The 25597-nt window shown below is 39.4% G+C and overlaps 1 pseudogene across 1 annotated transcript; it reads left to right on the top strand.

The window, feature by feature from the left end:
* Positions 1-1677: 1677 nt before the first annotated feature.
* LOC143588641 (serine carboxypeptidase-like 45) lies at positions 1678-23867 on the top strand (annotated as a pseudogene). The gene is made up of 7 exons (XR_013145140.1): positions 1678-1897; positions 14500-14604; positions 21429-21524; positions 22442-22534; positions 22604-22689; positions 22793-23095; positions 23557-23867. The product of XR_013145140.1 is annotated as a serine carboxypeptidase-like 45 (transcript).
* Positions 23868-25597: the final 1730 nt, after the last annotated feature.

The raw sequence follows: 25597 nt of genomic DNA, 5'->3' as shown, positions 1-25597 counted from the left end.
CATGTCAATATCCTTTTATATTATACCACTTGAATTAATACCATTAAACGGGTTAAAACAACTACTAGACCACAGTACCCACATTATTACGTACCAACTAACTATAAGCGGGTACAGGTTGTCTACGTAATATCACTATTACAATATATAAAACTTATTGGCACATGTGGTTTAACATCGTAAGTCTTTAATCCACTACTAACCATCCTTATACTTTGATTTTCATGAAAGGATAATGAATATAACTTGTTCGAGTTTAGAGTGTAAGACACCTAGCTTGTTGAAAACATAAATCTTTAAGATACATAATGTACAACATTAGTATCTAATTATTCACTCAACACAAAAATTCATTCATACACAAGATCTAACATATAATCATCTCATTTGTGCACAAACTTGCATAATATCATGTTTGAATAATTTCAATACTTCGACCACACTTAAATGTGCATTAAACTATAGAAACTAATATCCCAAGCTTAACCTAAAGATATACAAGCATCCGACACGAGTTAAAATTTTAATAAAATTTTATTTTTTGTGCAACCGTATTCTATACATCTATTGAGATTGACTCTTTTGACCACTATATAACTTTGTTTGGTTTTTCATGTAGACAAGTTGAATAGTCTATGTAATAGACTTAAATAGATTTCCACGCATATATATTACTCCTTCCGTCTCATTATAAGTGTCCTAGTTTGAATTTTCAAGTCTTTCTTTTGCAACGTTGACCGTAAATATTTTTGTTCGTATCATATAATATTTGATGAAAATTATATCAATGTAATATACGTTTAAAACCCAATCCATTCATATATTTTACATCAAGTATTATATAACACAAACAAAAATATTGTCGGTCAAAGTTAAACAAGAAAGACTAGAAAAATCAAACTATGACACTTATAATGGGACGAAGGAAGTATATAATAACCTTTAACAAGATATTTCTACAATTGTATACAAATTTTTGAAGTTACGGATTCAACGCCTAATTATATTCCAACTCCAACCTAAAACTCCTTTCCAATCATCAAATTATTAATGGTCATACCCTAAATTATCTCTAAAACATGTTACATGCATTGGAGGGTTTTTAACATGTTTAAGCAATAACAACCATCAAGTTTCTTAAGTGGCCGGTGTTTCATGTTTGGAGATGTCTTCACATGACAGATAAACCAAAATCCGTAAGTGTTAGAGAGCGGGTTTTGATCCTTTGAAATATTCATAAGGGGTCTTCTCTAGTAGTGATCAGTTTGTAGGCACTCGCTTTAGAAATATAAATTACATTTCCTGCATTATACTTTCCTATAAACAACCAAATTACATGTCTTTAGTACTCGAATACTAAAGATCCTTCATGTTTATTTTCTTTAAATGCCGTTGGTGGCACTGCCACTATGTGACACTTTCAAGAATCTAACTTTGTTTAAAAAACCAAGAATCTTAATTCTTTAGCCGAATACTTTCCTATAATTCTATAAACAACCAAATTACTACCCTTGTTTCAGTCCCCATATGTTGCATGTAAACAAAGATCGAACTTATTAAGAAAAGACAAACTCGTTATCTTCAATGGTATCGATTTACACATATATATAGCACATGTTTCACTAATAAAAATGGACATACTCTAAATCAAAACCGTGCCCTTTATCATGGATCTTAATTCTTGCAACGTTATTGGTGTTCTGTATTTGTTTCTTGCAATGGTGTAACGCCGAGCTTATAAAAGCATTGCCTGGGCAACCGAGTAATTACTCCTTTAATCAATATTCTGGTTATATTGTCACGAATAAAGAGCATGGTCGATCACTTTTTTATTACTTCATCGATGCAGCTTCATCTAACCATTCTTCACTTCCCGTAACATTGTGGCTCAATGGAGGTTTCATTTTTTCTATTCACATTTTTTCTTCCGCCTAAAAGAAATGTCTAAGTCTAACAAGAAAGATTTGAACATGTATTTTGAAGAACCGTGGATCGACTCACTGGTAGACGATCTACTTTCCTCGGGTGTGATTATGTTATTTCACCGACGGTTCTCTGGAATCTGGATTCTTCCACCTACAAAATGAACAGCACCGTAAACTTACCCCTCAGAAAGGGACAGAGGGGTCCTCTTTGGGGTAACCCTCCGGTGTGAGAATAAGAGTTTGTAGGAGAAGATAATAATCTGAGAGTAAGGAAATTGGAGTGTATTGCTTAATATAGCTGAATACTGTGTAATAGGGCGTACCTCTCCTTGTGGAGTTGATGTGGTATTTATAGTGTTAGGGTTTCCAATGATTGGGCTCAGACCCAATTAGGGCCTTGTTGGCCTCCTCCTATTGCTTCGCGCCACGTGTCCTTGGGACACCTGGTGCTTTTTCATTGATTAATTGCACATGGGTTTTGCTGAGTTGTCCACCTTTCATTGGCAGCTGTCAACATCAGCATATTCTTATTCCTTAAAAAGATACCTTCTGGAAGGTTGTCTGACGTGCACAATCAAGGTTGCCCTAATCCTGATTTGGATAAGGACGAGGTTGATTATGTGCATGTGTGATATGCGCCTATCCTGAGGATGCGCGATGTCTTCTCTTTATTCTCACGCGCAGATGTTTCATGCGCAGATGTGATATGCACAAGCATGTGATATGCGCCACGCGCGGATGCGCCACGCGCAGATGTGATATGCGTGAGCATATATGGTGCGTGAGCATGTGATACGCGTGAGCATATGTGATGCGTGAGCATATGTGATGCATGAGCATGTGATATGCATGAGCATATGTGATATGCGCCATGCGCATAGGTTTTGGCTTTGTGCCTTCATAATGTCTTGATTTCAAGCCTCTTGTCTATATCTTGTGGGTTGACCCGCCTCGCTCGGTGTCGAGGCGGGTACATACCTCTTCAAGCCCCCCCAGTCTAATGTGTATCTTGTCTCACGCGAGCGAGGTAAGATAGATATTAGACTTAATAGTTTGCTCTTTTAATAGGGTTTTGTCTTTTCTTCTTATTACTCATCGGTGCGCGAAATTCTATCCTTTTGGTTGAAAACGAATCGTCCCTGTACGTGGTTGGTTGTTGCTGACATGCGTCAGTGATGGAGACGTGTCAGACTTTTCGTGTGCTCAAGGTGCTACAGTTGCCTTTCATGTCCCCTCACATAGTGTCAGGAACACGTGTCGCGCTCGCGTTGGTCCGTACCTGCGAATGGTGGCGCGTGAACTCTGGCAGCACCTGTATCGTTTCTTTTCGTGTCCCCTCACACAGTGTTAGGGACACGTGTCGCGCTCGCGTTGGCTTACACCTGCGAGTGGGGGCGCGTGAAGTCCGATCAGTACCAAATTTTCTCTCTTCTGGGGCTATAAAAGCAATCCCTTAGAGTTTTTATTCTTCATCTTCTTTGTTGTTTATCCAGAGCTTTGTATTCCGATAGATTTCCGTTGTTCAGAAGCAACTTGTGCCTGACTCTGTAGTATGTCTGATAGCCCAGACAACACAACCTCCCCCAGCAATCGCCGTGTGAAATCGCTAGTAATGTCTACGTTGAAGAAGACCGGCAAGGGGAAGAAGGCTGCTGAGGCCTCATCGGAGGAGGTAGGGAAGACCAAGGCAGTGAAGAAGTGGGATGAGATCCCCTGCAAACTGAGGCAGGCCGATTTTGACAGCCTTATCGCCTCTCAGGGTTTTCTCCCTGAGTATGGCTGCATGCTGCCGGCGGCCGGGCAAACGGCGGCGGACCCGCCCACCGGCTATATATCCCTTTATTGCCATTTTTTCACCCACTGCAACCTTCGTCTCCCGATGACAAGGTTTGTGGGTGCGCTGCTTAAGTTTTATGGGATTCATATATCCCAAGTCCATCCGTTTGGACTCGTGCGCATGACTCACTTTGAGTTCATGTGCAAATATCAGCGCGAGGAGCCCACCCCTCGGCGCTTTCAGTTTTTTTATAAGCCCAAGATCCAAGATTCTTGGTTCTCATTTATTCCTCGCAGTCAGAAGGTCAAATGCTGCACTGTTTCATTCAAGAGCCTTCATGACTGGTCTGAGAGATTTTTCTATATCAGGGCTGGTGTGATCCCCATCCGCATGACCATGCGCGCGATCTCTTCTGCGCCTGCGGATGTGGGTGTCTTCAAGAACCCAACTGGCGCCTGGGTAAAAAAGTTGACTGCCGAACCATCCCCCGCCAAGAACATTTGCGAGGAGGCGCTGGTGGGGGTTGGTATGAGCAGGAGGTAGGCCGACAGCGCGACTAAGCCCGTTATCCAAGTTGACGGCTTGTGTAAGTTAACTCATTGTATTACTTCTGCGCGAATATAATTCGTTTTGCTGATATCATTTGACTTGTTTTGTGCAGTCAGCAAGGAGTATGTCCACGCCGCCTATGATGAGCATATGGAGGGTGGCTCCGTCGCGCTGGGCGCTGGGGAGGTTGGCTTCCCCGATCGCTTCGATGACATGTTCATCCCTGTTGATCTGGGATTTCGCTTTGACAGCGACGCGGCTGGTAAGCCTTTGTACTTATGCTTATGCCTTTATGATACCAGATTTGGCTAACCTCTCTGTTGCGTGCATTGTAGACGCGCTTGAGAACTACGAGCTGGAGCTCGCGGAAGAGGAGGAGGAGGAGGAGGCTGAGGTGCCCCAACTAAAGCGTAAGGCTAAAGGGAAAACTGGCGCAGGGGCCAGTAAGAAACAGAAGAAAGATGATGCCCCTGTTGTTCAGGATCCTCCTACTCAGGCGAAGGGACTTGAGAAAACCCGGGAGTTTACCACCAAGTTTTCCTTGTCTTCCCTGCCTCAAAAAGTGGGCAGACCTCCTGTCCACACGAGGTATGGTGCCGCTACCTCCTCCCTCCGCGCGGCGGAAAAGGGAAGCGGCGTTGCGCCTGCCGTTTCCTCTTCGACAGGTATACTTTGCTTATCCTTTATGGTTCTATGCGCGCGATTCTGATAGAATTACTAATGAATCTTTGCTTACTCAAATGTTTGTAGAGCCGGCGACCTTGGTGGATCAACCTCAGGCGCAACAAGGTGCCGAGGCTGCGCCGGAGGTCGCTTCGAAGTCCCCTGTTTTACCCTCAAAAAAGGGGAGAATGGACTTCATGGCGATGTTTAACTCGCGAACGGCGTTGCGCCAAGGTATGTATTGCGCTTTTATTTTCTAACTTTTATCTTTTTAGATCAAGTCAGAACCATTTCTTTTTGTTGATTTTTTCATAGGAGTCATTGCTGGCGTACAAGCTACTGGCGGCACTGCTGGCGCCGGTGCCAGCGCCGTTGGTTCTGCTCCTGCTCCCGCAAGCGCTGAATCTCCCCTCATCGGGATTACTAAGGAGCAGGAGGCCGTATTACGCGCCGACCTGGCGGCGTCGAGACCTCCCTCACCTCCTCCTGCGCACAGCCCTCCTCGCGAGACTGATTTTGGTTCTTCTAGGTCGCAGGAGAAAAGGCCTGTTTCAGAGGGTGAGGAGGTTCAAGTTGAAGACTCCGACAGTGGCCGCGCCAGCCCTGCAGCGCCACGAGATTTCGCGGCGCAGTCTTCTCGTGGGGCCGGCGCTAACTTTTCTGCTTCATCCCCGCAGGTATTGGTTCGTTTTTGCTCCGCTGCGCGGACTTCCATATTAGTGTTTTGATGACTTAGATCATTACTTTGTGTTTGCAGGAAGCCGATCACATTTACCGCCCGAGATGGAATATTACTGAGGACAGCACATTTCAGTCCATGGGTGTGTGTGCGGACTTCTGGGCTCATTCTGTGCCTCCAGCTGAAAGGAGGTTTCAGGAGGACCGCGCTCGCGATGACTTGCTCAACGATCATCTGTTTGCTGGGTCGGCCTTCTTTGCTGCCTCCCAAGAGCTTCGCTATGATTACGTAAAGGTACGTGATGCTCTTGCATAAGCCAAGCAAGAGGCTAAAGTGTCTGCTTGGCATCTTTCTGATGCTCGAGAGAGAGCTGAGAAACTCCAAGCAGAGCTCAGCGAGAACAGAGCAAGTGCCAACACCGCCTTCGTGAAGCGCGGGCATGAGCTACAGGCTGACGGGAAAAGCTACAGGCGGCCGAGGCGGACGCGGCCAAGTACGCGCGTAGAGTGCGCGACTTGGAGCTGGACGCGGAAGCGCGTGACCAAGCTCTTGTCCAGTCTATAACTGACAAATCATCATTGGAGAGTGAGGTTGCGCGCCTGAAGAAGGAGCTGGCGGCCGCGCGGGCCGAAAAAGATGAAGCCTTGGCGACGGCAGCGTCTAGCCAGGAAGCACTCGATGTTGCGCGAGCGGAAAAGGAAGAAGCCTTGGCGGCAGCAGCGTTCGACAAAGAGGAGCTGAAACAGACCAAGGAAACTGTTGAGTTGTTAAACTCTCAGATTCCTGCCCTCGAGACGACTGTTTCTTCTCTCGCGCAGGATCGCCAATGGCTAGTCTCACAGGGTATGACTCGTTGCGCTTATGCGATGAAATACTCAGACGAGTTTCAGGCCCTTGTGATGGATTGCAACGCTGCCTCGCGCTTGGTGGGTCGAGCTGAAGGGTTCAAGGATGGTTGTGAATATAGCGCACTGAAGAAGAACTCATCCGACTACCCTTACCAGCTCGACGTTGTCTTCGCGGATATGGCCCAGATGGGGGAGAAGTATTTGAATACTCCCATTCCTATCCTTGCGCAGGTATTTTAACTTTAATGAGATTACTTTGATTTATTTTCCAAGTCTTTTTGTACTCATATTTTTCCTTATGATTTCCAGATATCCGCGCTTGCTGACCAGCCCGATCTCGGCGCGCTAAAGAAATTACTTGACGAGTGCGAAGGGGCTGGTGGCGGCGATGATGGCGCGGGGAACGCTGACTCGGCTAGCGGCTCTGGCGTGGCCAAAGGATCCGCTCCTGACACTATTGTGATAGAAGACTCCATTCAGGACGAACAACTTGACTATGGTCAGTTTGGAGATGACGAGGAGCGGGCTGCGCCAGATGCTGAGGGCGGTGATGAGGACGATGAAGAGGCTGACGTCGATGTGGAGAATTGAGAAGCCCTTCATGTATTTTTTTTTTTTATATTTGTAGTTTGTATCTCATCATCTTGTAAACTTGTAAATTTCAATGCTTTGGAATGAAATTTTGTTTTTCCCTTATTTGCATTTTGCGCATTCTCCATTCATCTCTTTATGTTGCATGTTTGCTTGTTGAATATAAGATATGCTTGCACGTTGAAATAAGAACAAGGTTGTAAGGAAATTATTATACTTAATCCTTGTCATATTGTAAGTGATTTTGCCATATCTTGATTATGTTGACACGTGCTTTGGCGTTTCATTATTCCTCTTTTACGCGACGTTATCGCGCATTTATTATAGGGAATTATGAGTTTTTTAGCCTTTACGTGTCAGTATGTGTTACTCAGATATCCATTACAATTTCTTGCGCGACCTTGACCTGAGACCTTAACAACTATGTTTTGGCATTTGCTTTGCCTTAGTTGTGCTTAGGTATTTTTATGGTCAGGTTGCGCAGCATGTAGGATGGATGTTGTGAGTGATTTGAGCTAAGGCTCACATTATTGGGCTAAGGCCCTGAGCTAAGGCTCATATTATTGGGCTAAGGCCCTGACGTTTTAGAGTTAAGACTCGTTAACGCGTTTGAGCTTGAAGCTCGCGCATGTATGTTTTACTTCGTTTTATTTTTGTTTTGATGTCAATACAATGTTGTCATATTGCTCAAAATTAATAAAGGGAAGTGTGAAACATGTATGCAAAAGGTAGTAGAATCCACATTAAGAGAAGATAGCGCGTATCATTATTCATAATGGCTTAAAAAGCCTTGATTACAAACTTGACATTTTTTACATGAAACATTTTCTAAGCTGTGCCGCGTTCCATGCGCGCGGGATCTTCTTTCCATTCAAATCTTTTAAAGTGTATGCGCCTTTTTCCCAATTCTTCCGAGACTTGATAAGGTCCCTCCCAATTGGGGGACATTTTTCCCGGGAGTTTCGCGCGGCTAGCTTCATTGTTTCGAAGGACAAAATCATTTTTCTTGAAGTGGCATTCTTTCACGCGCTGATTGTAATATTTTTCCAGTTTTTTCTTGTATTTGGCTTCACTGATGATAGCCGCCTCTCTGCGCCCTTCAAGCAAGTTGAGATCCAACCTCCTTTCGCGCTCGTTATCAATCTTGTTCATCATGAGCACTCTATGGGAAGGGCATCCAATTTCTGCTGGAATCATTGCCTCCGTTCCATAGGTTAGGCTGAACGGGGATTCGCCATTGCTGGTTTTGCTTAATGTCCTGTGCGCCCACAGGACATTAGGTAGCTCGTCGACCCAAGAATGGGATTCTCCCTCCAACCTTTTCTTCAGCCCATTTAGCAAGCTTTGGTTCGCGCGCTCCACTTGGCCATTCCCCTGAGGGTGGTATACTGAAGTGAAAATTTGGTTGATGCGCAATTCCTTGAGCCAGCTGGATATCTTCTTGTCAGTGAATTGTTTGCCATTGTCGCTCACAATTTCCATGGGAAAGCCAAAACGGCATATGATGTGGCTCCAAATAAACTGCTTCATCGCCTCGGCTGTGATTTTTGCTAGTGGCTTGGCTTCGACCCATTTTGTGAAATAGTCTACTGCCACTACCAAAAATTTTACTCGCCCTTGCGCTTGCGGTAGGGGACCCACAATATCGATTGCCCATTTGTGGAAGGGCCATGTGGAGGTCACCGGAATCAAGTTGTTCTTTGGCCGCATGGTGTTTGGCGCATAGCTCTGACACGCTTTGCATTTTTGGATCTCTTTTAAAGCGTCCAAGTACATGCCTGGCCAATAGTAACCTGCGTTCATTGCCTTGGCAACCACCATGCGCGGGCCAGCATGTATTCCACAGATTCCTTCGTGTATCTCTCTGATCACATAGCTTGCTTCCTCAGCATCTAGGCATTTCATGAGCGGTCCAAGATAAGAGCGTCGATATAATGTACCATCAAGCAGTTCATAGTTCTGCGACTTGTGCCTTATCTTCCTTGCATGTGCGCGATTGTCTGGTACCTTTCCCTCCTTCAAGAATTCCATTATTGGAGTTATCCATGATGAAGGGGTTGTATGAGTTACAAGGACAGACTTCGCTACCACCGACGGGTTGCTCATTACTTCTACCCTGACATCTTTGCCAAAGTGATCGAAACTGGTTGATACCATCTTACTCAGCGCGTCGGCAGATTTGTTTTCACTGCGCGGAATATGAATGATTCTGAAGCAGTCAAATTGCTCGATGAGTTTTTTCGCCAGCTCTAGATACAGAGGCATGGTGTTCTCCTTGGCATCATAAAGGCCATTGACCTGTGCTGCTACCAAGTATGAATCAACATGGGCCTCTAGCTTTTTAACTCCGAATTTGTGCGCGATGCGCAGGCCATCCAGCAGAGCTTCATACTCAGCTTCATTGTTGGTGCTCTTGAAGTCCAACCTGATGGCGTAAGTATATTCATGATTCTCTGGATCCACCAGTTTGAGGCCTGCGCCGGACCCTTCGTTGTTTGAAGCTCCGTCAGTGAATAATCTCCAAACATTTTCTTCATCATTGGCTCGCGGAGGGTCTACCTCGCGCTGAGCCTCTTCAATTTTTCCTTCTGGAATTTCCGCGATGAAATCAGCTAAGACTTGTCCCTTTATTGCTGGGCGGGGCTTATAGGCGATCGTGTGTTCTCCTAATTCCAGCGCCCATTTTGTCAGCCTTCCCGAGAGCGCGGGGCGCCGCAAGACTTGCTGGATGTTGTAACCCGTTAGAACTTCAATAGGATGACCATTGAAATATCTATGAAGCTTGCGCGACGCGTGTGTTAGTGATAAAACTAACTTTTCCATGATGGAGTAGCTCGTCTCAGGATCTGTCAGCACCCGACTCACATAGTATATTGGCGTTTGGATTCCCTTACGATCCACCAACAATACTGCGCCGATGGCGCGCTCTCCTGCTGATAGGTACAATGTCAAAGTTTCACCAGGAAGTGGAGCTGTGAGCGCGGGCAGATTTATCAAACATTCTTTAATCTCACTGAAAGCTTGCTCGGCCTCAGGAGTCCACTTGAATTGGCTTTTCTTTAGGCAGTTTTTCAATGTATTAACGAATGGGGTAGATTTGCTTGCATGGTTCGCTAGGAACCTATTGATTGATACTAATCTCCCATTCAACTTTTGGACTTCTTTCATGGTGGATGGCGAGGGCATGTCAAGGATGGCCTCCACCTTTTCTGGGTTCACCTTGAAACCATCCTTGGTGACCATTACACCTAGAAATTTTCCCTCTTGTACGCCGAAAGCGCATTTGCTCGGATTGAGCTTCATGTTAACTTCCATTAGGCGCCCAAGGGTTTCTTCGATGTCTTTGAGCATTTGTTTTTCCTCCCTGCTTTTGATCACCAAATCATCCACGTAGACTTCTAGGTTTCTTCCAATTTGCTCGCTGAAAACGGCATCCATAAGTCTTTGGTAGGTGGCTCCCGCATTCTTCAAACCAAAGGGCATTTTTGTGTAACAAAAAACTCCCTTGTCGGTTCTGAAGGCAGTCTTGTCCTCGTCTTGTGGTGCCATTTGAATCTGGTGATAGCCCTTGTAGGCATCCAGGAAACATTTGAGCTTGAATGGCGCCACGGAGTCCACCTTTGCGTCGATGTTTGGGAGGGGGTAACAATCTTTTGGGCATGCTTTGTTGAGGTCCTTGAAGTCAATGCACATCCTCCACGACCCGTTACTTTTCTTTACCATCACAGGATTGGCTACCCATGTCTGGTATCGTATCGGGCGGATGATGTTTGCGCGCAGTAGATCCTCAACCTGCTCATTCATGGCCTTCGCCTTCTCATCCCCCATAACTCTCTTCTTTTGAGCAATTGGCTCTACAGACTTGAACGTGTTGAGAGAATGTTGCGCCAGGTCTCGCGGAACCCCTGTCATATCAGAGTGTTGCCACGCGAAGACCGACATATATGCTGTGAGCAATCTTTTCATTCTCAACCTCGTGTCGTCTGATATCGCAGCGCCAATTGTGATTGTTTGCTCCGGGAATTTTGGGTTGAGAATCCATTCCTCTGGCGCGTTGTCTGCCATTGGAAGTTTCATTCTCCTTTCCCGCGGAGTACTTGCCACTGCACACAAATGATCTCGGTATACAAAAGTTACACCTGTTGGTGTTGGAAACCCCAACGCGCCGTGCGCTGGCGACGGTATGGCGTTGAATTGGGCAATCGTTCCCCTACCCAAGATCATATTGTGGCATGAAGTGGTGGGTAAGACCAAGAAGTTGACAACTTCGGCTCGCTTGTGTTTCTCATCCTCCATGGTTAGTTCAAATTGTATTTGACCTAGGGGATGAATGATTTCATTTGAAACACCAGAGATTGGTGCATTCACAATTTCAAGCCTTGCTTGGTCTGCCGGATCAAGTTTTCTGAAACATTGCTCATACATGATGTCTGATTCGCTGCCAGTGTCCACCAGGACTTTTGACACTTCATAATGAGCAATATGTGTAGTGATGACAAGAGGACTGCTGATAGAAGGGCCCCCCCTGATTCTTGGGATGATTACTTGTTGCTCGCGCCAATCTCCTTGGATTTGCGCGCTTCTCTTTCTTGATCTTTGCCCTTGCCTTCCTCCCTCGGCTACACAGATTCTTTTGAACTTTTTGTTGGCAGAGGCTCCTTCTGGTTGTTCATTTTCTGGTCTTGGGTTTTTCACCAGGTGGGCCAGCTTGCCTGATTTCACATCTTTTTCAATTGCATCCTTCAAGTGATGGCATGCATCAGTGTTGTGTCCTGTGGACTTGTGAAACTCACAGTACTTGCCACTGTTTGATGGTCCCTTGTAGTGTAGTGGCTTGGGGCTTTTGAACTGGACATTCTCAGTGCTCAACACTTGTGAAGGCGTTTTAGTGAGGGGAGTCCATATTCTTGGCAGAGGTCTGTTAGGATCTCTGCCGCCTTCCCTCTTATCACCTTCTCCGCGATTACGAATGTCTTTTTGGGGCTGAGGTGAGCTTGGTTGCGCCTGCTTTTCTGCGGGAGAAAAACTGGTTGGTTGCAACCTGGACCATACAGTGTTCTGTTTGCCCCTTCTTTCGTTGCTGCGCGGTGCCTCTGCTTGATGCCCTCTTTCTCTCGCTCTATCTTGGGCAATTTGCTTTTCATTTCTCGCGAAGACTCGCGATGCTTCCATTAGCTTGGCCCAAGTGGTTGGCATGCCATCTCTGCTTACGAGAGCTCGGCGGAGTTGATCACTGCGCGCGCCTTGTATAAAGGCCACGCGCAATAGTTGCTCAGTGATACCTCCGATTGCCAGAGACTCCTGATTGAAACGAGTTATGTAGTCTTCAATCGTTTCATCATTCCTGCGCACGCAGTGCATGATGTCATCAGGGTCGCGCGTGTGTCTGCGCTGTTGTACGAAGTGAGCTTGGAACTTTTCCAATAGTTCCTCGAACCCATCGATTTGCCCAGTAGGCAAGCTTTCGAACCAGACACGCGCCGCGCCCGTGAGGCAGCGAGCAAACATGTGACACCATGTTGGCATCGTCCAGCTTTCTAGGTTTCCAGTGTTGTAAAAACCTTGTAAGAAATCGTCTGGATCTGTTGTGCCGTCATATTTGCCCAAACCACTTGGCATCTTGGTTTTGTGCTGAATGGGGGCCTTCGCGATGCGCTCAGTGAATTTTGAATGTTTCACCAAGATGGCTGGCCTGTACGGTGTGGTGACGTCCATTTGCCCTCTCACTGGTGGGCTGTATGGTGTGTACAGATCCAGATCGGCTTTGGCTCCAGGCGCCATGTTCACGTGCGCGCGGAGCTGTGAGCCTCCTGCATGAGTATCTCGCGTCTTCCTCATGCTGTGCACTTCTTCATCACTAAACTCAGCGTGTTCAGTGTGAAGAGAGTGACCCTCTTCCGGCGCGCGCGCCCTTTTTGTTCCTTGAATGGTTTGCTTGTCAAACGCTAGCCTTTGTGTTAAGTCGGCTAACTTTTTCTGTTTGACCATCTCATTGTACTTGTCCATTAGACGTCGTTGCTCGTTTATGAGCCATTCTTTAGGGTCATTGGTTTCATCTTCTGGACCCATTGGTCCTTTTTGTTTCGCGCCGGTAAGATTTTGGAACGTGAGATCGTCTGGAGGAGTTTCAGTCTGGCCATGAGGAGTTGTGATGAAGGGATGGTTACTGGTGGTGCGCGTAGAATCACGCGGCACCCTCAGAAACTACTGTCCCTCATTAACATCCTCACGCTAAATATCCTCCAGAACTTGATCGCTGTTACGAACACCAGAAACCATGGTGAAAAAAAAATTTTTTTTTTATAGAACTGATGAGATTTTGTTGCCGTTGTAACAGGTGATGGCGCCAATGAAGAACCGTGGATCGACTCACTGGTAGACGATCTACTTTCCTCGGGTGTGATTATGTTATTTCACCGACGGTTCTCTGGAATCTGGATTCTTCCACCTACAAAATGAACAGCACCGTAAACTTACCCCTCAGAAAGGGACAGAGGGGTCCTTTTTTGGGGTAACCCTCCGGTGTGAGAATAAGAGTTTGTAGGAGAAGATAATAATCTGAGAGTAAGGAAATTGGAGTGTATTGCTTAATATAGCTGAATACTGTGTAATAGGGCGTACCTCTCCTTGTGGAGTTGATGTGGTATTTATAGTGTTAGGGTTTCCAATGATTGGGCTCAGACCCAATTAGGGCCTTGTTGGCCTCCTCCTATTGCTTCGCGCCACGTGTCCTTGGGACACCTGGTGCTTTTTCATTGATTAATTGCACATGGGTTTTGCTGAGTTGTCCACCTTTCATTGGCAGCTGTTAACATCAGCATATTCTTATTCCTTAAAAAGATACCTTCTGGAAGGTTGTCTGACGTGCACAATCAAGGTTGCCCTAATCCTGATTTGGATAAGGACGAGGTTGATTATGTGCATGTGTGATATGCGCCTATCCTGAGGATGCGCGAGGTCTTCTCTTTATTCTCACGCGCAGATGTTTCATGCGCAGATGTGATATGCACAAGCATGTGATATGCGCCACGCGCAGATGCGCCACGCGCAGATGTGATATGCGCCACGCGCGGATGCGCCACGCGCAGATGTGATATGCGTGAGCATATATGGTGCGTGAGCATGTGATACGCGTGAGCATATGTGATGCGTGAGCATATGTGATGCATGAGCATGTGATATGCATGAGCATATGTGATATGCGCCATGCGCATAGGTTTTGGCTTTGTGCCTTCATAATGTCTTGATTTCAAGCCTCTTGTCTATATCTTGTGGGTTGACCCGCCTCGCTCGGTGTCGAGGCAGGTACATACCTCTTCATATTTTAAACGAATAAAATATATTTAATTATTAATTAGTTTATACTAGAAGGTTTATTTTTTGTACTATATATATGTTATTTATATATGCAGCATGTTGCATGACTGCATGTATGTACGTATATATTAATTTGATTATATGTTGAAGGTCCTGGATGTTCTTCACTTGGTTTTGGGGCATTCATGGAAACCGGGCCATTTCAAATCGGTGAAGATGGACTTCTTGTCTTGAATCAACACTCTTGGAATTTAGGTATAATCTTACTAATTTATTAAATCAACACAATTTTGTCACATGTCCTTCTACTAGGGTGTCCACCTAGGCCTCCATGTCATCTCATTTCTTTTCTAAAACTCTTTAATATGCTGTCATGTGTCATTTCACAAACTATTTAAACCTTAGAAATTTCCACCATCATTTTAATTTCTCTCTCTCTCTCTCTCTCTCTCTCTCTCGGCTTAATTACTAACTCCACCATCTTCTATATTCCGGTAATTTAGATTGAGATTAATCGTTTTCCGGTAATGGCCAACAATGTTATTTAATTTTTCCGGCAAGGTAATATCTTTTTCCGGTAAGGTTTTCCAATATGGTTTTATATTTATTTTAATTGTTATATGATTTTGTAATAATCTCTTTAGGTTGTATATCAAAATCCAAGATTGAATTGATATTTTGAAGTTATTACGGTTTTCCGGTAAGATTTTTGTTTTCCGTTTTTGTTTGTATTTAATCTCTCTCTCTCTCTCTCTCTCTAACTCCGCCATCCACCATCTTCTATATTCCGGTAATGTAGATCGAGATTAATCGTTTTCCGGTAAGGTTATATATTATACTTTAATGGCCAACAATGTTATATGATTTTTCGGCAATGTTATATCTTTTTCCGGCAACATCATATTTACTTCCGGTTATTGTAGATCTAATCTTTTTATCTTTATTTTCATTGTCAACTGATTTTTTTTAAATCGGTTTAGGTTCTAAATCAAAAACGGGCGATTAAGCTAATATTTCTCCGTATTTACGTTTTTTCGGTAAGTTTTTCGATTCATGTGTTATACCTATAACAATGGTTGTTTTATATTTATTTGAAGTTTTATATTTTCCTGTATTTTTCTTTTACATGTTATTCTTCTAGGTTCCAAATAAAAAGTTTCATCCATGGACATTATCATTATTCTTTTTCCGGTAAGGCCAATAATAAATTGTAAGTCAGTGGTTTAACATTCCATAACATATAGCATTACTGTGATTACTTTTTTTTATTTCTAAAACGATTACAATTTCGAAATTTAAATTCCAAATTTAAGTTAATTTTGAAATTTGTAAATGGTAAGTCAATATTCCAAAACGTTTAAACTTACCATCATTACAATTTATTATTTTCTAAAACGATTTGATTTAAAAAGTTTAAATTTTCAAATTTAAATTAAAGTTGATTTTTTTATTTAATTGCTGGTCAAACGTTTAAGTTGGTAAGTTAAACGATTTGATTTAAAAAGTTTAAATTTCCAAATTTAAATTAAAGTTGATTTTTTAATTTAATTGTTGGTCAAACGTTTAAGTTGGTAAGTTACACGATTTGATTAAAAAGTTTAAATTTCCAAATTTAAATTAAAGTTGATTTTTTTATTTAATTGTTGGTCAAACGTTTAAGTTGGTCAAACATTTTTAAATTGTCTGGTCAAATATTAAAGTTCAATTTAACTTTAAGTTGAACTTTTTAAATGGCTTATTAAACAAACATTCATAATGTCTAAAATTACCATCACTAAAATATATTATTTCTAAAACGATGTAATTTAAAATTTATAAATTTTTAAATTTAAATTAAAGTTGAATTTTATGAATTACTGGGTAAATATTTCATAACATGTAACATTACCACGATTAAAATTTATTATTTGTAAAATGAATATTAATATTTAATTTTCTCATTTCAGGTTATATTCCCAACTTGATATAGCTAATTTCATGGGTTAAAGATTTGTTGATAAGAAATCTTATTTTTGTTTAATATTGATGTATATTTTTGTTATTATTCATGTATTTTATTTTTCACAATTCATGTAATTTATTTGATTTTCATATAATCAATCATATATAGTTGTTGGTTTTGTCCATTTAATATATTTTAATCAGAACCGATGTATTAAAGAAAAATTTTATTTTTGTATCTTATATTTATCTATTTATTAATGATAATCTCTATAATTTATAATAATTATTATAATTTTAGTAATTTTGTTATTATTAATTTATTACATTTTCTAATTAATTATTACATCTTATTTTGACAGAAATAATAACCTTTACTCCTTACCATTTTTATATTTCAATATATTTGACTTAAAACATTATTATTTTATTATATTGTAAGATACATTATATTTTCTAACATTTACACATTTCCATCTTTTTTGTTTGACCAATGTATATGAGACATAAATGTCACAATTAATGCTAATATGTGTCATCATTTAGTTATGGAAACTGTAACAATTAATGCACTATAAAATTTCAAAATATTATTTGAATTTGAATCCTAAAAAAATATATTACAGTTGGTTTTGTAAAATTTTTGTTTCCATTGTCAATATTTATTGTTTATTAGTTTTCAATCTTCACAATTTCCCTATCTTATATGTTGACTGTAAGGCCTCGAACCCGGTGACCCTACTTTAGCGTCGGATTTACTCATAAACACAGTTCTTCAAATCAGAGTTTATTAAAACTTTTCGCGGAATATAAAACATCAATCATTTGTTACAAAATATTAAATCTTTTCTTTGATACCATAACACAAAACTTTATATTTAAAACATCTTTACTTCTTTCTTCAGATGCCAGCCGTTCAATCCATGCCGTGTGTCATCCTCATGCTAACTCTATAATCAGCTCACCTGCGTGCATACTAAAAGTCAGCTACGCTGAGTGAGTTCTAGTTAATCGAACGCCATACAATACATACACATACATACATATCTGTAGATACATATCCATACTTCACTAGTTACCCTTCTGTTCTACATACATACTTGCTACCATACATACATACATATCTACAATCACTAACCTCAGTCTACCGAGAGTACGTTCATAGTTCACCGTCTATACCTGTACTCAAGGTCGTGAACACGTACAAGGTTCGCAGTCCTTACCTATGTTCACCATTTATGGTACGTACAAGGATCGCGGTCCTTCCCTATACCATAGTACATCCACAACACGTACAAGGTTCACAGTCCTTCCCTATGTTGCAACCTAATTCATAGCACGTACGAGGTTCGCAGTCCTCCCCTATGCTACAAAATCAGCACGTATAAGGTTCACAGTCCTTTCCTATGCTGAAATACATCCACAGCACGTACAAGGTTCGCAGTCCTTCCCTATGTTGCAACCTAATTCATAGCACGTACGAGGTTCGCAGTCCTCCCCTATGCTACAAAATCAGCACGTATAAAGTTCACAGTCCTTTCCTATGCTGAAATAAATCCACAACACGTACAAGGTTCGCAGTCCTTCCCTATGTTGCAACCTAATTCATAGCACGTACGAGGTTCGCAGTCCTCCCCTATGCTACAAATACAGCACGTATAAGGTTCACAGTCCTTTCCTATGCTGACGCCTATCTACATTACGTATAAGGTTCGCAGTCCTTATCTACGTTTACATATATCATCTACTTCACGTATAAGGCTCGCAGTCCTTAACTACGCCATTACCAGCCGAGTCTATGTCCGACAGAAGCTAGAGGGATTTGCCATCCTAACTTACTATGTCGAACGTAGAACTCACATGCCATTCGTGTACCTATATACACATACTTACATTATAACATAAGAACACTCTAGGCATTCTTTACCTCATTCATTTAACAACCATACCCCTTGTCGTTACGTGCAATATCCGAAGATCGTTCACGCCCCGACAAGTATTCATTTGAAATATTCATACATCTTCGATATATAATATTCGTACCTTTATTTTTAACCTGACAGTACGCGCAATATCCGAAGATCGTTCGCGTACCGACAAACAATCATTCATATCTATCACACATATCACATATGACATACACTTATCACTTAGGATAAATGTATTAACAACACATCGAGTATGCACACAGCCCCGAAAACATAACAAGGAATGGGGCTAGAAACTCACCTGAACAAGGTTACGTTCACCGTTGATCGTAATCCCTTTCTTCAGCTGTGCACGGCTGACTGTATAACAAGTACATGTATCAAACAACTATCACTACTCATATCATCTTTCCAGTCTTAACTACTACCCATAACGAACGGGGGTCCGGGGGCAGCGCCCCTGGCAGCGGGGTCTAGGGGCGGCATCCCCTAGCAGGGTCCAAGGGGCAGAGCCCCTGGCTGGGGTCGAGCTGCCAGGTCAGCTTGGAAAAATTTTATTTCCATTAACTGTCTTAACACATTTTTCATTAGATTTTTAATTTATTTTCTAATCGAACTTGACTTTAGGCGAAGTTAACCCTCGGGCGAACATAGCTCTAGGCGAAGTTAACCTTAGGCGAACTTAGCTTTAGGCGAAGTTACCAGCTAGGCGAACTTAGCTTTACAGCGAAGTTGCCATCAGGCGAACTTGGCTTCAGGCGAAGTTGTCATCAGGCGAACTTGGCCTCAGGCGAAGTTACCAGTTAGGCGAACTTAACTTTACAGCGAAGTTGCCATCAGGCGAACTTAGCTTGCAGGCGAAGTTCATCAGGCGAACTTAGCTTGCAGGCGAAGTTCATCGCTTTGAAGGCGAAGTTGCCCAGTTGCAGGCGAAGTTGTCCAGATCAGCCGCTGTTCGGTTTCTGTCCAGCATTTTGAGCGATTTTAACACCCTTGCTATGGTTCAATATCACCCACTACGCTTCCCGACCATTTTCGGTCGCTTATACACTAAAAAGCTTGGATCTTTAAACTTCAAAGATCAAGAATCATACCTTTTTGAGCTTGTTTGGATCTCGTTTAACTTGTTAACACACTAATCGCTCTCTCTCTCTCTCTCTCTCGGATCTGCCCGTTCCTCTCCTCGGCCCGGCGGCGGTGTTGATGGTGTGTGTGTTTTTGGAGTGTGTGTGTGTGTGTAGAAAGTAAGGAAATGAAGATATTTTGGGTTTAGGGGATATTTATATCCCTGAAATCCCATGGACCTAAGGCCCATTCTCATTTAACCCGTCTCCATTAATCCAACACTAGCCCGACTCATACCAACTCCTACTCTATTATTTATTTCCCGAACCCGAATCAACTTTCCCTCTATTATTAAGTAATATAATTAATATCATTTTGGAAATTTCGGGATGTTACATTGACCAATTTATAATTAGACATAGATATCACAATTAATGATAATGGGTTTTTAACAAAATTGAATGCATATTTCTTTGACTGTAATAAAATAATATTAATTATGGATCTACTAAAAAAGTAATAATTTCAAGATTACATTATGCCATGATTTTTGTAATATTTTTTGTATTTAGGATCTTTGACTATAACAAATTTCTTTAACAATTTTGGTAAACCGATTTATAACTTAAATAACAATTTATTATATTCTAATTTAATCAAATCATATAATAAAGTTTAAAGTCATTATTTATAATTATTACTTTTTATGTGTATTCAAATTAATAATTCGAATTTCAAATAAATAAGTTGAGTATAATTTATTTATTTATTTTTGGAATTGACTATAATGTGGGTCGGTGTTTTCTAAAATTATTAAAGTTAATACCTTTCTTTAATATTGTTGACCGACCATTTAATATATTCTAATTTAATTCATTTTCCTAATATATACTCAACATAAAATGTCAATATCTTAAATGCATGTTTATTATATTTTATGTTTGTACGGGATATTCATATACGTTCGTAAGTAATGTCTTTAATAATATTCTCATTTTAATATAACAATTAATTTCCACGTTTTTAATATATTTTTTATTAAAATACATGTATATATGGTATATATATTTTTGTATCATATTTTTTCACCTTTAAATATTTTCAAAGTCAACATAAATTTTTTTAATCTTTCCAAAGTTATTTAAAAATTCATTTATTGTAAATCGTTTTTATGTTTTGCAAGTTTAATAAAATATTAATGTCTTGTAAATCGTTTTTATGTTTTGCAAGTTTAACAAAATATTAATGTCATTGATTTAAAAGTTTGTTGCAAGATTTGTCAAAACTCAAAAAAAAATCATAACTTTTTGAAGTTGACTAATTCCAATTTTTTTATATTTTGTAACTATTTTGAAAATATTTCAAAACGGGTTGCTTTAAATGAATATCAAATTTGTTATGTATAAAATTACGGCCAAAAAAGATTTTTATTGATATATGTTTTTGGTTTAATGGTTTAAGTTAGAAAGATGTTTTATGTTGTCGTTTTACTTTGTTTGTTGTTGTATGTTATTTTGTTTTAATAAAAACAACTTTATAAATGTTTAAATGTTACTAATTATTAAATATATTTAATATTGATGCTAATGTTTTATTATATTTTCATGTGGTGAAGCAAAATGAGTTTATTTTGGTAGAATGTTTAAAGAAGTTGATGGCGGTTTAATATGAAAGTACATGTTTATGTCTTTTGTTGATGTTTTTTGGTTGTTCGATGTACATTAACTTATTGTAACTTTTGACTTTTAAGATCTAGACAATGTAAATGGTTAACGTTTGGTCAGAAAATTTAAAGAAGTATTGTGTTGCTTGAATTTGTTGTTTAAATTTATTATGTTTGTTATGTTCAAATTAACTTCCTGTAATTTGAAAATTTTAATATTAAGACAATGTAAATCTATTACTTTTTGGTTGGTATGGTGATGTGTTTAGTGACAATGTAAATCTATTAAGTTTTAATAGTTAAAGAAACATTATGTTTGTTTAAATTGATGTTTAAGTTAATTATGTTTAGTGACAGTTTATTCCACCCGCGTGTCACGCGGGTATATACCCTAGTTTATACACTAATAAACTACAGTATAATAAGTTTTTCTTGTATAAATAAATCTTATTATACTTAACTCATTTAATTTTGATTGGCAGAATCCAACATGTTATATGTCGAATCACCCATCGGGGTTGGTTTCTCTTACTCGAAAACAGATGAAGACTACATAGATTGGAACGACACGAAAACAAGTTTAATTATTATACATTAAGTACAAGATATATGTTGCATTCAAACAATTATTTCTATTCATCGGTGAATGCACATGCATGCTCACTATTGAATAAGAACATGTTTTGGGTTGAGTTTGAAAAATGCTTATTAGCTTTTTTTAAAAATCATTTTGAAAAGTCATGATTTATGGTTTTTATAAAACTGTCTTTTAACCATTTCATAACGTTAAAATAAAAATGATTTTCGAGATTGCCAAGCACATTTTAAGTTATTGACTTTTTAAAAACACCAATAAGCCAATAAACATTTTTCAAACTCAATCCCACACATGCTCTAAGTAAAATACAATTTAACATTTTGTGTAAGTTTTTGAACTTACAAAATACCATTTTGCCTTTTTGTACTGAATTGAGATCATTGTCAAATTAAAATATTTCTATGATACTCTCAAGTAATTGAATAACTTGAAAAAAAGTCAAATTTAGACCAAGTATTTTTCTTCCATAGTTAGAGAACATAATGAACTAAGTTTAAGTTAACGGTTATACCGTGTGGCTATTATTCGGTTACATCATTAACCGATTATAAACGTTGACACTTATCTGGTTATATTAACAAAAAAAGAAATTCCTCTCTTGACAATAACTCAATTATTGTTGATTGTCCAACTTGCCGTCCCCTAAAACAGTCGAATGTGTTGGTTCTTGGATTTACAAAAAAAGCGTTTACTCCATACCTGCTGATTTGTATCGATGTATACAATAACTTATCTCTTGTCTTATTATATCATGCGTATCTAAATGATTTGATTACATTAAAGTTTCTAACATGTTAACGGTTTTGAAAATATATTTTTTTTGTGTAATTTAAACTACAATTTAAAAGGTTATGCATAATGTTTTATATTAATAATTTTGGTTTTAAAAAATGACAGCATCTGATAATTTGGTATTCGTCACAAAATGGTTAGAAGAATTCCCGTTATACAAAGACGCACCGTTCTTCTTGGCGGGAGAAAGCTATGCAGGTACATTAATAAAGTGTCAGATATTTATTATTTAATTTGATTTATTAAATTAAACAAATGTTTTTGCAGGCCATTACATTCCACAGCTAGCGGAACTAATATTAGAGCATAACAAGACCCCAAACGTTACTCAAATCAACCTCAAAGCAATTGCTGTAAATATTTTTCAGTTACCTTTTTTTATGTTCGGCATTGTTTACATAATATGATACTCCTTAATAAACAAATGAACAAACGTATTATAACTGTTTTTTGTAGATTGGAAATCCGTTATTAGACATAGACATTAGCGTCCTCGCGGGTGAATATTTATGGTCCATGGCGCGATATCTGACCAGACTTTGATGCTAGAAAAAACTGTATGCAATGACTCAAAGTATCTCCGGGAATATGTTCATTCCGGATGGTCAAGGTTGCAATGATGTCTTCAATCGAGTTGAAAACGAAGTTAGTGACGATGTTCAACCTGATGACCTGCTTCTGCCCAAATGCTTGTTGCCAACAACATCTTCATCTCAGCAATTTAAACCTCGAGGGTTACACTCGAAAGCACATTCATCGGTATGAGCATGCCTCTTATTGTGATCAGGATTTATAATTCTTTTTTTCTTTCTTTTATTGGGAATCAACAATTTAAATGATCTGAGTCAAGCTTGAGTTTGGCTTGTTTAGCTTATATCAAAATATGGGACAAAAATAACTAATATACATTATCTAGTTTTTTTTTGTCAAAAATTAGTTTTATTTAGTAATATATATATATATATATTATATTAAATAAAATTGCTATAATTATATAAACATAAAGGCTTATTTAGGCTCGCAAGCCTTATTAAACTCGTTTTATGAAGATCATGTAGTTCAAGCTTATGTTTAGGCTCAAACATTTCTAAACTTGGCTCAGATCAACCTTTTTAGCAAACCAATATGAGTAATAAGACTCGTTTACACTTATTGAAAATGACGGCTAGTCGACTAGTCACACTTGAATGGGTCTAACGTATTTGGTAATAATTTAACAGATTGACACAATCCTAAGAGCAGGTGACCCGTGTTTGCAATCGAGGATATTTACATATCTCAATAGAAGGGACGTTCAAGATGCACTTTATGCTAACACAACTAATCTTCCCGGACATTGGGATTTTTGTCTTGGGTCTGTGTCCTACCTATGTTCCTTCATGTGATAGAATATACATTATATAATTAGTGACTGACTCACCTTTGTCACACACACTATGATGCAGGCCTCTGGTTTATCAAGAAGAGAATCTTGAAATAAACATAATTCCACTCGTCTCCAATCTCATAAAGGCGGGCCTTCCGATTTGGTTTTACAGGTACACCTTTCATTTTAAAGTAATGAAATCATTGTAGAAACTAGCTATAGAAAAATTACACTATTTAAAACTTCCCGTTTGTTTAAGTTTAAATTTTAACTCACTACAGCATATTTAATTCATTTTTTATATAAATTGCAAATGCGAGTTATATATTAGTTCAACTTCTAATAATAAACCAAGTTGATTTTTTTAACAAATAACAAAATAATCATTGAATTTTTAAAAATATTAATGAATTAGTGCGCGACGTGTGTTATTTGGCACAACATATATTAATCGGCTAGCACAATAGATTGTATCACTTCAGCACAACATATTAGATGATTTTAGATCTCATTAGTGTAGCAAATCAACATGGAACAACAAATCCTTTTCTAGGCGCAGGAGATTTTAGTCCACCATAACGCGAAAACCAAGGAAACCGAAGCAACAAATTTCGTTGTCTAATCGTAGAGCAATGTGGTTAACATTTTTTGAAATTAATAAGCAAACAAGTCAGATAGCTCTTTTCTTGGTTTGATAAAAGATATTTTGTTAATCATATGGATCAAAATGGATATTACTTTCCTTTTAAAAGTACATGAATTTGATGATATATAATGAATTTTCTAATTCGTTTGATATAACCTATTGTTTTTAATTACCTTGTGTAGTGGCGATCAAGATGCAAAAAATCCCACTTACACAAACAAGGTTGATTGTCAATAATATCGCAAAAGAGCTTAAGCTCACAACCCTCACCAAATACAGGACTTGGTACAGCGAGAAACAAGTATGTAAAAAAATATAAAATTTTAAAGTTAATTTATTTGATTGCAAAATTAATTGTAACACACATGTTTTAAATGTTCAATGTTGCGGGTGGGGGCTGGTGGCAGTCGTTTGGGGGACTAAAAGACGGACACAATGTTACATACTTGACATACGCAACAGTACGAGGTGCTGCTCATGAAGTCCCCTTCACTTCTCCTTTACAAGCTCTCACACTCTTTCGTTCTTTCCTTAACGGATCACCTCTCCCTCGCCCCAAATCCTAGAACAGACCCACGTGTTTGCTAAAAATGATGTAAAATAAACTAATAACATTGTTACCAATGTTTTCACTCGCGTCCTAGAGGTTGGGTGATATGATACATTGTTCTCTAAATTGTCTGCATATGAACTTTCTATGTTTTATAGTTGATCTTATATGCTTTTCTATTGATACTGCTTTATATATTACTTAACTCGCAAGAACTTCTATACATGATGGTGTTGTAATGCTAAAAAATGTGAAAATGATCGAGCATTACGTTTGATATATTCTTTTTCATTTTCATATATCATAATACAATTTTGTTTAATTACACTTCCAACTTTAATTGCATTTCTAAGGTTGCACTGGCATGAACGTATTTGTTGAGGATTATGCATCCCCACCTTATATTAGGGTAATATCCTCTACAACTTGTTCACACATCACTAAAAATGTAACATAATCTTGGTAGCATAACATACTAGAGTAATTATTTTCAGTGTCCTCCCACAACACCTCTCTATACCAGGAAAATGTATCATAAACAAGCGTTATAGGCTACCAATGCTGCATTATAGGAAAATGTATCATAACCAAGCACTATAGGCTACTGATGTTGCATTATATATATATTTATATATTGTTAATATCGATCGCTAAAGTTATCATGTAAAAAATAACGTATAAGTGTTATCAACATATCAA

This window comes from Bidens hawaiensis, unplaced genomic scaffold (assembly GCF_021521415.1).
Source record: "Bidens hawaiensis isolate Kalapana, Puna unplaced genomic scaffold, B.hawaiensis_p1.1 tig00036649_1, whole genome shotgun sequence".
NCBI classification, from domain to species: domain Eukaryota; kingdom Viridiplantae; phylum Streptophyta; class Magnoliopsida; order Asterales; family Asteraceae; genus Bidens; species Bidens hawaiensis.
The sequence above is the reverse complement of the archived record's forward strand: the minus strand, read 5'-3'. Positions and strand labels throughout refer to the sequence as shown.